This window comes from Triticum urartu, chromosome 7A (genome assembly GCF_056163025.1).
Source record: "Triticum urartu cultivar PI428250 chromosome 7A, HENAU_Tu73, whole genome shotgun sequence".
Taxonomy (NCBI): Eukaryota; Viridiplantae; Streptophyta; class Magnoliopsida; order Poales; family Poaceae; genus Triticum; species Triticum urartu.
In genome coordinates, this window is record NC_141879.1 from 160207484 (window position 1) to 160221067 (window position 13584).

Consider the following 13584-nt stretch of genomic DNA (forward strand, 5'->3'; position numbering starts at 1 on the left):
ATACGTAGAGAAGTCGCCTCCGGTCGGCATGCGTGGGAAAAGAGGAGCTGGTGTGATTGGAGTGGGTGACGCTCCATGCGGCACTTGGGGCAGCCTGAACGAGATCGGCTGCGGATTAGCGATGGTGTGGGTCCCGTGTGGCCTAGCTGGCGCCCGTACTCTGTTGCATGGTAGGCCGGGCAGCATGGGAGCCGCGCGGCCAACTGGATCTGGTGGGGTGTCCCACACACTCCTGGTATAGCACACCTGACCAGCCTCGCGGATCTGTACAGTTGATATAATTGCGGTTGAAGGATCAGCACGTGGGTTCGTAAAATCAAAACATGGTTTTTAGAGGTGAATAATAAAAATCGGAAATTCAAGAACAGGACCATTGCGCCGGAGAAGTCTATACTGCCTTTCCCCCCAACGCTGCACTGTAAAAGCATACGCCTGAACTGCATGTCGTCGAACACAACTATTCGAGGGAATGTAGTGTGCGATAGGTTGAAAATCCCGAGATCAAGGTTGTCTAGGTAAAAGACCTATTTACATAAAATAAAATGTTAAACGTGCGTATGGGCACAATTGATTCTAGCGGTAGAAATCCTGAAACTAACCTGCAAGAATAAATGGCAGGCGTGGAGATACGTGACAGGCCGTCCTGCCTTGAGATCTGCTTTTACTCTTGAACATGCAACCATCAACTCTTCTATCACGTACTCGCACCAATCAAACTCGCTAACGTGGTCTATCAGGACGAGTGCCCCCCAGTAATGCATGTTTGTGTGATCGTGGGTCGTCGACGGGGCAAGCAGATGCCCCATTACGAAAATGACAAATGCCATTTTGAAACTGTCTATCTCGAGTTTAGAACTTGACTCGTCTATTGGTCTAACTAGTATTTTCTCGACAGCAGATAATAGGTTTTTACCGCTCGAGTTTATACTTAGCACATCGCGCATGTGGTTTGTCTCGGCGATCGACGCTTTCTATATATGTACGCGGCCAGACGGTACTCCAAAACTTTGAACACGTCCGCTGCCTTGAAGGACATTTGTCTGCCAGGACGGATGTAAATAGTTCTAGACAACTCATCAACTCTAGCCATGATCCATATACTTAATCTCAGGCTAATCCTTGGCAAATGTGGCACCTCCAGTATGCCTTCAAAACCCATCTCCTCGACAAGAGATCGTTTGAAGTCATCAAAGGAATCAAGCATGGCACGTACTTTTGTTGGAGAGCAGCATGACGTTGGGGAGGGGTTGCTCGTGTCGTTCGTGCCCTGGGGGTGCATGGGTTCATCCATCTGCATACACACGCACACACGCGCGGACAAGGGGGATTGATTACACCTTCACGAGTACAGAATGAAAGAAAGGAGCAACGAGAAGAAGATGCTTACCTTACCGTTACCGGTGTCCGGCAACAGCCACAGCACGGCGACGGCAGTGGTGTTTACAGAGACGGTGAATCACGTGTTTGTGGCTGTGTGCTACCAGATGAAGGAACCGTGTGGTGTGTGGGTCGAGGCTCGGGCCGCGGGAGCTCAATTTATAGAGCACGCGTGCCCTGGCGTCTTCTGCTCCGTTGCAGGCCGTCGTAATTGGAGCAATCAATTAATCATGGGTGTGGCATTGATGGGGCGCATCGCCTTCTCTTATTGGTGCATTCAAGTGCATGGCGGACGACGACTGGGCGATGACTCATGACTCCACTCTCTCTTACAAAAAATACGTGTTTGCATCTGTTTCTTGATTAGAGACAGTCTAATTACGACGGCGGGGGGTACATAATTAATTGCACTTAGCAGCTCCCGCCCTTGCATGGGCAAGCTGGACGTACTAACTGATACATGCAGATCGCTAGAGATACTGTAACATACGAAAAGGAAACGGCATTCCCTACGCAGAGGGGATACAGCCCATGTGTGACTACGACATTGCCCTGTTCATGGCCATGGCAATGCGGTGGGTACATCAAACTCCACTGAGCGGCAGCAAGACGAAGGCATGTATGAGTACGACACTACGTACGCAGGACGGGGTGGTGCTTCAGAACTTGAGGAGGAAGATAGTGACCATGACCACCAAATTCGCGAGGCACAGCATCAATATGTTCTTCAGGAATGCATGGTTCTGCTCGAGCAGCGCGACGTGGTGATGAACCGACGCGTGCGAAATCAGATGTCCCCACCGCTGGCTTAAGTACTGTATGTTCTTGTTCTCCCACTTCCAAAACTTGCACCCTCCATGCTGCAGAATGAACAAGAATCAGCATGCCCCGGAGAACATGAGCTGCGAGGATATGAAAAAACTTACCCCATGCTGGTCGCACTTGTAGAAGTGCCTCCCTGGGTTTAGTTCTATCCCGGAGACAAACCACAGGACGTAGCCGGCGTTGCATTCGGGGCAACGGATGAGCAGAAGTGGCGGCATCTGGTTGCTCGTGTGATGAGATGGCGGTGGTGTCGCACTGCTACGGGACATGGATGAACACATGCTTTGCAAGCCCAGATAATCTGAGAATAATGGAGAATGGGAGAAGCTTGGAATGGCCATCCAAAGCAAGGAAGGATGGCGTTTAAATAGCCAGCGAGGAGCGTCGCCCAGCTAGCCGTTGCGACTGAACGGTGACCAACGTGATCTCCCTCACACGCCTGATGCGGGTAGCCGTTGTCACTGCCGGGCAGTAAATGCGGTCGCTGCCTTCTGTTTCAGCTAGCCGTTGTCTCTACCAGATGCCATGTGGGCCTTCACTGATGCGCAGAGATTAATGCGAGAGCTATACGAGATGGGATACGCTGCCCGGTGGCCTTTATACGCGAACGTCGTATTGGAGTTAGCACGAATCGCGTGGGGACTACCGGTGCGGATAACGACCTCGCGTGGCCGCATGTGCACACGCAATTTATCGGTTATTATGTGGCATGTTCAATATGTTTGCCTTTAGCAATCTCTATAACATGTCTTATTACTATAACGATATTGTTTTGCGATCGAGATTAAGTTTTCTCGCACAACAATATTGATTTGCGATTGAGAAATATTTTTTTTTCTCGCAAAACAATCTCATTGCGAATGAGATTAATTTTCTCTCGCAAAATATTAATTCACCCTGCTGAATTATCTTGCAACTTGATACAAGAACATCTCATTAAATTTGAGGTGTATATAATTCAAGTTTTTCCACTTGAACATCAAGTTTGCAACATCATTACTATTCATTTATAATAGTGGTGTATTTCTGTTGAGTATGATGTATTCCGGAATGTATGTATCTCCATGTTCACTACATGTCGAGATTAATACGTCTATTAGTAATTGAGATTTTCAATTTCTTGCAAATACATATGCAAAATTCTTAGTGATTTCTTCAAATTGATGTATTGGGATCCCGAGGTAGTGTGTAGATCTACTGCTTTGCAGATTATCACCACTACTGTTTAAGCCTACATTTTGTCAAATTTGACATTATGATTGCACAACATTGTGCACTCCCATGCATTTTACTAAGTCATGACATAAGGCATTAGGAGTGAGTATCTACTGATTTCATCAGATTATACTCCCTAGTGCTGCGAGATCTACTTCATTTTGGAGATTATCTTCAAGGTGTCATGCTTAGCAATTTGAGATTCACATTAATGGTTTCAAGATAACTTCTTGAAATATCCATTAATTTTACAATATTACCATGATGGTCTTCAATTTACTAATTGTAGATTAACTATCTCTGGTAACCGATGGCTAGAGAATTTGAGGCATTCGCCCTCAATCGCCACCACTACCCTACCTGGGCATGGACATCATGATCACTCTTGTGTCTTGTGGAATAGTGTGTGCAATCCAAGACCACATGATTAACCTCTGGTCGGAATCACACCGCTAACAGAAAAATATTGTCTTATACATCATAAGGCATTATATCGATTCAGATCTCTGCATCTGGTTATTCTGTATCAGCAATTCCTAGGACACAACAGACCTCAAGGGCAAAGGTTTGGAGCTCACTTCAACCTTCAACCCAACATCACCAGCAGTGACGGGACCCTATGGGCACGGAGAATATGATGGTTGAATATGACTCAACTAACATGTTTGAAGACTTCGTCTAGTCTCTCAATCTCCTGAGTGGTCAACATAATTTATGTCCATTTATGATGTTCTAATAAGAACATAAGTATTGTTGTCATCATATATTGTATATCACAATATATTATATCAGCACTTTGTTACAAATATATTTGTATGTATTCTATATATCTGACAGTGATTTTCATATTGAGAATCTTCATGTCTATATATAGATTTCTACGGGAGTCAATCCGATGAAAAATGATATGTGCCTTGTGGACATATGCACCACAAACTCTATACTCAGGGAAGTCTAATGTATTTTAAAATCGCTAGACGCGATGAGGTATTTGTTGGCTCAACTCGAGTCATATTTACTATCCCTGTGGGTACCCGAGTAACATCGGGATGCTTTATTGCTTCCCAAGTTTAACTCGTACCCTACTAAACTATAGAGGTGTCCGTCAAAATAGTTTCCATAGCGAAACTTATGATGACAACAAAGAGAAATATCTTCTCTTTACCATATGCAACGGATATGGCAAGCACATTCTCTATGTATCATCGGCATTGCACTACACATACTACAAAACCCGTAGCACATGTTGCGTACGAGATAGTTTTCCAGAGTGTCTTTTGCATGACAAACTTGGCATTCCTGCTTTGGTCATCATTGACATTGGGTTGAAACCGAAACTATCAACAATTCCACTGGTTTATGATTGTTATGATGCTAAATTCTAATAACATTTGGATTTTATGTGCACTACAAGTGACACAGGGAAGCTAATTTTAAGGCTCGCACACCTTAAAGTCTACGCTGAACCACTCAGACTCCTTGAATGCATCAAGTCAAGGTAAGTGGCTCTTCCCAGCCATTGAGTAGACTATTCAGGTATCCATGGTTCTAAAAGACATATCTACATGATGGTCTTAAGTGTGTGATTTATTCACACGAAACCATTGGCCATTATCCTGACATCGATTTCAAGCAAATTGAATGGATAACATTGCAGAATTCTCCTTGAGGGCCATCTCTATGGCTTTTGGATTGAAATTTAGCAATTTGTCCTAATGTCTAGACTCAAAATGGTTTGGTAGAATCCTATCCAAAGAGTTAAGCTCATTGCATTATCTTTACTTTGGAATTGCAACTTACCAACTTTACGTTGGAGTCATGCAGTTTTACATGCTCATGACAGAACTGCATAATATTATTCCCCACTATCTTTGATATGTGGATATCTACCAAGTATTTCCTATCTGCGGTAATTCGGTTGCATACCGATATCACCACCTGGCATACATCATTGGCCCCTCAACATATAGTTGGGATCTATGTGAGGAATAACTGTATTTCCGTCAATACCTCAAGCCCCTCACATGGGGAGGTATTCAAGGCCAGTATGTTGATTCAATGAGGAACATTTCCAGGCATTAGGGGGAGATTTCAAGTACCATAAAGAATGCCAGGAAATTAGTGGAATGTTCAACACATTTTCTACCTCAAATCCACATACTCAAAGATCTGAACCATGCGTTCAGAAGATTTGTATCACATTGCAAATAACCTGCCAGATTCATTTACTGACTATAAAGGTGTCACACAATCCTATAATCCTGCAAAAATATGCCTGAAAGAGTGATGGTACCAACAGAATTCACTCCACTCCCTGTTCATAGCAACAAAGGGAGATGTATGGCAGAAGTACATCAGGATTCAGCTTCCCGCAAGCAAGGATATCAAGGCCTGTGAATCAGTAAATGCAAGTCAACTTCACGTTGAGAGACACCTAATGGGTAGTATACACCCAATGGACGGGAAACCTCCACCAACCCAGGTCATAGTGCACACAATGACCAGGACATCGGAATACCCGACTCGATCGCATTGGGAAATCGCGAGCAGTCACCATGGGTAACGATATTTCCATCAAGTCTATATTGATATATAGATTCTGGAGAATCATATAACCGGAAGTCTACAATTGTTGACATATATTTCTCAACTAGATTGTAAAAACCTTTCAAATGATTCAGATCCAAAGACCATGGCCATGGCAAAGTGTGAACAACACTCGGGAACTCAAGCAAAGGGTATAATCTAGGTAGAAATGATCTTGCTCAATAATGGGAAGGTATTCATAAGCAATACCTACACTAGTTTTCTTCTGGAAACGGAATTGAGAACAATGAGGTGGTGAAACATAGAGCAAGTATTGTAGCATAAGGGTTCATGCATATACCCAACTATTCTCCACAGGTGGAATCTCTTTCCGATAACTTATATCATTGGCAGTACAAAATCATCTATCTCTGCAGTTGATAGATGTAGTGATTACATATCCATGTGCATCACTAGATTCAGACATATATGATTGATTCCCGATGGAATCTCAATTCTGAATCGAAATACAAAATGCAACATACATTGTGTAAAATTAGTAAGTCACCATACGACTTATCGTTGTCGGTACATTTGGTACAACCGACTTAGTGAGTTCCTTTCCACAAGGATTACTCCTACGATGATGATTATCCATGTTTGTGTGTCTGCAATGACGACACATGTAATCATCTAAATGACGGAGTTTAAAATGAAGGATCTGGGTAAACCAAAACACTGCTCGTTACTACAACTTGAGCACCTTCATTCATACATTATGGTACACCATGTTGTCTATATCCAAAACATATTGGAGAAACTCATTATGGACAAATCTTATCCATCCATAACTCTCATGGTAATTCATTCTCTAGATGTAGAGAAAGATCTATTTAGACCAAGAGATGATGGAAATGAGATATTGGGACTCAATGTTCCATAATGCCATTGGATCCACCAAACACAATTGGTTGGTACTCAAGAATATCTTTCGATATCTCCAAGGCATCAAACATCTTGTCCTGGTTTTCAGTTTCACAGGAATGTGAACTCCGATATCATTGGATACATCGATCAGATCCCACTATGTCGGATCGTAGACAAGCTTAGTGTTCCTATTAGGTGTGGTAGCCATCTCATGGAGAGTCTTTGAAACAGACCTCATGGCTACATCCATCAACCATTATCTCAAGATAATGTTTCTTGTGTTGTCCGGATGCAAACAGGTTACTAATAAGCAATATCTTTATATTGCATATCTTGCAAGTCGAATCATGCAACTGATTTGTTCACCAAGTCTCTACCAACTTTTACATTCCAGAAACATGTTCATGGAATTGGTATCTGACGGCTTTGGAATTTGCAAGAATCAGGGGGAGTATCTTCCTGAATTGTTCCTATTCAATGCATCATATTATACTCTTTTTCCCTTCATGAGTTTACTATACAGGTTCTCATAAAGGTTTTTAATGAGGTAATATCAACATGAGATCATATGTCATACTTTCTGTTTTCCCCACCGGGTTTTTTGGGAAAGTATATACGACATATTTATTGTTCTCTAAACTCTATGAGTTTTCTCATATTGAGTTAAAAGAGATAATAACCATTATATGTTGCATCCTTTTCTCCTTATTTTTCCCACTGGGTTTGAAGGAGTTTAGCAACATATCAAACAGTATACTCCTCACATTTTTCCCACAGGGTTTTTGGAGGAGACTTTTTCAAGATGATGATATTACATGGACAAGTGTAGATTAGGGGGAGTGTTAAAGCTCAATTAACTTGTGTTAATTATGGGGGAATCTCCCCTTGTACCAACCGTAGCCAGTTTGCGTTGGCAACTGTCGCGTCGGTTCCTGACATCTCTCCCGAACGGATGCCTCTTCGATGCATCGCTTCTTCCTGTATAAATACCTACAATCATCTAATGAAAGGACACTCATTCACTTTTACATCTGTGCCGAGGCTCTCTCAATTGTTCTCTTGTTTCCCTTTCAACACTCACATCTAAAAGAATTCAGATATTGCCCCTCTCTCACGGGGGTGAGGAGTACAAGTAGGTCTACCTTAAAATCTACCGTTGCAGAAAAAAATATACATCCGAAGACTCCGGGAACCAAGTCCAAATAATCGATCAAAGGAGAAAAAAAGTGCACAAATACAACGTTCGGAAACTTCAACACCCCCACACTAACAACATCATCGCAGACACACCAGGGAAGCTGGTGTGTGGTCGATCTCAGGCGCTTGTTCGTGGTTAACCTCGAACATTGGTCCGGCCTCCGGGTTTCATTCAGGATACTCCGAGCCCCTCACCGAGAGACTCTGGACACAGGGTCAGAGAAACCCTCAGACACTACGGAGTCCTACTGCACATATGAAGACTCCTAGTTCCACACATCCAATATAAATCCGATTATGTTGTACGTTTTGGTCTGACTTTTGTGGCGACAAAAGGATAAAGTTGAGAATGAGCGCCTCCCTTTTCTTTCGGCATCCATTGTAATTAGTGTGGCTACCCCATGACTCAAGGTGATTACACAACATCACAAAAACATAGGAAAGTTAAAATATTTTTTTGGAAAGCCACCGCCTAAATTCCTTTTACTTTTCGAGGGGGGAGGGGGCGTCAATGCCCTGGAACATTTGGCACTGAAACATGTTCATACACTTAGCGCGCACACACACATTAGTGAATTAATTGTTGGATGTTAATTATAACAATCCATTTAGAGACCTAGATGTCCATTCAAGACTATAACTACAATCGCATGTGCTATAGAAAATGCGGTATTAATGAGAATTAATACACAATACCCTCCTCCAACTACAAACCACTCTTTTTTGTCCTTAAGCTATGAAAGTGACCAAATCGGTTCCTAAACTATTCGGGTGGCTCATCTTATCCTTCTGCCCATGCGGCGGTAAACGTAGCCTACCAACTGGGTAGATGAAGGTCTTAGCACATGTTGTGGACTAAATTTCCTATTAATTTGATCGTGATTCATTAACAAACACCTCTTATATACAAGGGTATTTTAGTTTCGTTTTTTGCTTGTGCAAAATGTTTTGTGAACATCCCTTGTCACGAATCAGCATGCCACGTGTCTAATCATATGATCAAGTTGATGAAAATATGCCCGTCCAGGGCCTGGCTAGGCCACAGCGGTGGTGTCCAGCGTTCTGCGGGAGCTTCACGCGTGGTGGTCGCCTCGGGTTGATTTCCAAGACTGTGGCAGCGTCATCCTTCATCCCTTCGGCGCTGTGGTGGCCACCCTATGGCAACTGGAGGATAGATCTGCGCCGTGGGTTTGGAGGACCGCCTAGATCCGTTTTTTTTGAGATGGAACACAGCGATTCCATAAATCACACAGGCACAGCAAGAGAGCTGGCCAGATACACCAATACATCGTCAGGGACACCATCGGTCCACAGCTGCCTAGCGTCTGTTCGCTTAGAGCCTACGGCTGCTAGTGCATGTGCTAGTTTATTACAGCCCCTGGGAGCATACATAAAATCAATAGAATTAAAGTTCAACCGAGCAAATACGTACTCCTCCTCCTCCTCCACCAAAAAAGCTAGGGTTTGTGCCTCTCGCCGGCTCACCGCAGGTCTGCCTCGTCTCCGGTGGCCCTAGGGCCATGGAGGCGAGGTGGATCCTCGTAAGGGCCGGCGAGAGGGCTCCGTTGTTAGTCATTCCTTTCATATTTGTTAGGGTTTCTGTCCTGCTCAGGAAGACGAGACGGCGGCGGCTCGCTGAAGATGGAATAAAGGTCTCCCCGCCTAGCCCCCATTCCAGTGGTGCGTCTAGCATCGTTGGTGGGCGTGTGGAGGTGTGTCTCCAGCGGATCTATCCTCGGTGGATTTTCTCGGATCTGGTTGTTTTTCGTCTATGTTCGCGTGTCTTCGGATTGGATCCTTTCGATCTACGTTATCCTTCATCGGCGGCGGGTGCTGTTCTGGTGCGCTAGTTCTATGGGGCCTTAGCACGACGACTTCCCGACTGTCTACTACAACAAGTCGTGCCCGACTCCGGCGAGGGAGGGGCGATGACAGCGGCGCGCCTTCGGCTCGCTTCAGTGCTTGTAGTCATCGCTAGGTGGTCTACGGACCTAGATGTAATTTTTATTATTTCTGGTGTTCGTTGTACTGTCATGATTGAAGATGAATAGATTGGAAGTTTTTCGCAAAAAAAAAAGTTCAACCGAGCAAAAGATCGGATATCTTTTAGAAGAACACCTTCAGGAGCCAAGTCGTACTCCGTACTCTGCAAAGCTTTCACCAAAGATTGGCAATCAGACTCCACTTGGATAGCCGTCATTCCCCAAGAGGATGCTACGTGAATTGCTTCCCAAGCAGCAGTCGCCTCGGCCTGGAAAGCACTGGCCACATGCTGAAGCTTGCCAGCCCCTGATCCCCTTATGCCGCCACTGTTGTCCCTGGCCACGAATCCCCAACCGCCACACCCAGTAGAGACATTGAACGCCCCGTACACATTAATTTTCATCAAGTCACCGAGCGGTTTCTGCCAGAAACGGTGTTCCTTGGGTTGTGACTGGGATTTGGGATTACCGCATAGTTGTAGTGATTCAGCAGCCCAAAGCCTAGCGGACACTGCAGTCCTCTCCACTGTGTCTGAAGACTCCCCAGCGTTAATTTTATTGCGGCAGTCCCACCACCTCCACAGCATACATGTAACAAGCACCCGTTGATCTTCAGGTAGATCCAGCACTGCCTGTATTACTTCCTTTGCATCAGTGCAAGCACACAACTTTTCACGAATCTCATCCAGCTCGAGACAACGCCACAGCTTTTTAACCTGTTTGCATCTCAGGAACAAGTGAGCCCCATCTTCATCTACCCTTCTACAACATACACAGAGTGTTTCGCATTCAACCCCTCTCCTTTTCAGAGCTAGCTTCAAAGGTAGACTGTTGTGTGCTAATCTCCACATGAACTGTTGGATCTTTGGTTGGCAGGGGATGTCCCAAATTTTCTTCCATGGGAAACAGAGTTGTTGACCTGAGATTGACGACGAGGCTGAGGTAGCATCTCTTGTTTTGACGTACAGTTTGTATGCAGATTTTACTGAGAATTGGCCTTTACTATCAGGGAACCATGCATAGAAATCTTCAAACTCTTCTCGGATTGGCGTCAGCAAAGATATTCCTGACCAGCTCCCTATCCCAGTTTGCGGTTTCTGGATTAATGAGTTCACATACCCGAGTAAGAAGGCACCTTCTTCTTGGCGTGATGGGAAATCTCTGGCCCTCCCTATTCAGCCACGGATCCTTCCAGATATTGACCTCAGTCCCATCACCAATTTTGCATATTAGGCCCTCCTTTAATAGATGCACACCCTTCACGATACTCCTCCAAGTATATGAGATACCAGGTGCTGGTGCAGCCTCAAGAATTGATGTAGATGGAAAATAACGTGCTTTAAGAACTTGTGCATAAAGGGAGGTTGGGTTCTGGAGGAGCCGCCATGCCTGTCTTGCAAGCATAGCGATGTTGAACCCATATAGATCTCAGAATCCAAGGCCCCCATCCTTCTTCGGCTTTGTCAGAGTCTCCCAACTCAACCAATGCATAGTGTTTTGCTTCTCCTGCTTTGCCCACCAAAATCTGCATATCATGCTCCCCATCTGCTCGCATAAGGATTTAGTGAGGTCAAAACATGACATGGCAAAAGTAGGGATTGCTTGATCACAAGCTTTAATTAGGACGTCCTTCCCCATCTTTGACAACAATCTCTCAATCCAACCTTGGATTCTTTTCCAGATTCGTTCCTTGAGATACTGAAAGGTTTTTGCTCTATCTTGTCCCACATAAACAGGTAACCCCAAATACCTTTCGGATCTAGCCTTCGTATTGATATGTAGCTCAGCCAGGACACTTTGCTTCCTCTCCCTCCTTGTGTTTTTGCTGAACATGATCGATGACTTATCGTAATTAACAATTTGTCCCGAGCACACCTCATACAGATGTAGTATACTTTGCAGATGCCTGGCACTTTCGCTTGTAGCTTTAATCAGTACCAACGAGTCGTCTGCAAACAATAGGTGGTTGAAACTTGGGGCTGCATTGCAAATACGTATACCAGTCAGAGTTCCATTCACTTCTGCCCTGTTCAGTAAGGAGGAGAACCCCTCCGCGCAAATGAGAAAGAGGTACGGTGAGAGGGGGTCACCTTGACGGAGGCCGCATTGGGGCAGCACCACATCCGTACACTCTCCATTCACTTTGAATCTGTATGACACCGTGGACACACAAAGCATGATCCGTTTGACCCATGTCTCCTCGAAGCCAAGTTTATACATCATCTTTTCCAGAAAATCCCATTCCACCCTATCATAGGCTTTACTCATGTCCAACTTCACTGCAGCGAACCCTTCCTTTCCTCTTCTCTTTCTCTGCATATAGTGTGTACATTCATAAGCAAGCAAAATATTATCCGTGATCAATCGGCCCGGAACAAAGGCACTTTGGTTAGGTGAGATAATGTCTGGAAGGATTTGTTTCAACCGATTTGCAAGTACCTTAGAGACCAACTTATAAACAACATTGCAGAGGCTAATTGGTCTCAAGTCTTTCATGCATTCCGGATTTTGCACCTTAGGAATCAGCACAACACAAGTCTCATTCCACCCCTCGGGCATGGGTCCCCCATTCAGCACCTCAAGCACTTCTGTGACCAGTTTTTCTCCTACAATGTCCCAGTATTTTTTGTAGAACACCGATGGCATACCATCGGGTCCAGGGGCCTTCAGGTCACCAATACTTTGGAGAGCTTCAAACACTTCCTTCTCAGAGAAGGGCTCATTCAAAACCTCATTCATTTGCGGGGTAACACGTGCATCAACCTGACTCATCATATCCTCCATTCTTGTTGCCGTGTGGGGCGTAAACAGATTAAGGAAATAGCTAGTCACGACTTCCTTCATGGCCTCCTTCTCCTCCACTACAGTACCATCTTGTCTCCTCAATTTCTTAATGTGGTTTTTCTTCTTTCTATCCGAGGCTGCTGCATGGAAAAACTTCGTATTTCGGTCGCCTCCCTTCATCCAATGGACATGTGCCCGCTGTCTCCAATATAACTCCCTCCGATCCTCGAGCCTCCCCAGTTTAAATCTAAGTAGTTCCTCCCTCCGAACCTGCTCTGCACTAATGCTGCTCCTTCGACACTTCTCCAACTCCTTCTTTGTTTTGCTAATTCTTTTCTCCAAGTCCCCCAAAATATTTCTACTCCAGTCCACTAATTCAACCATGACTCCTTTAACAGCTGCTGCCACCCCTTTTCCTTCCAACTGCACTCCCTTCTTCCAAGCATTTTCTACCATTGCCCTACAGTCCTCTTCCTCCAGCCACTTCGCCTCAAACCTCGGCGTAGAGCTCCGAGTCGCGCCTTGCTGTCTCTTAGCTCCTCCTTGTGTGTCAATGATGATTGGTCTGTGGTCCGAGTGTCGAGGATCTCCGTTAGTGACCTTAAAAGCAGAAAACCGGTTGCACCATGATTGTGTAGCCACTGCTCTGTCAATCCGCTCCTTTATGTAATTAACTGCAGTATGGCTGTGATTCCGCCATGTAAATGCATCTCCTATGAATCCCAAGTCTCCAAGTTCACACGCCTCAAGT

General features: G+C 44.7%; 1 long non-coding RNA gene across 1 annotated transcript; it reads right to left on the minus strand.

The window, feature by feature from the left end:
* Window positions 1-1775: 1775 nt before the first annotated feature.
* On the minus strand, window positions 1776-2527 carry LOC147958747 (uncharacterized). Its single transcript, XR_015611754.1, has 2 exons — window positions 2304-2527; window positions 1776-2237 (listed from the first exon to the last, which is right to left on the minus strand). It is a non-coding gene; the product is annotated as an uncharacterized LOC147958747 (long non-coding RNA).
* Between the last annotated feature and the right edge of the window lie 11057 nt (window positions 2528-13584).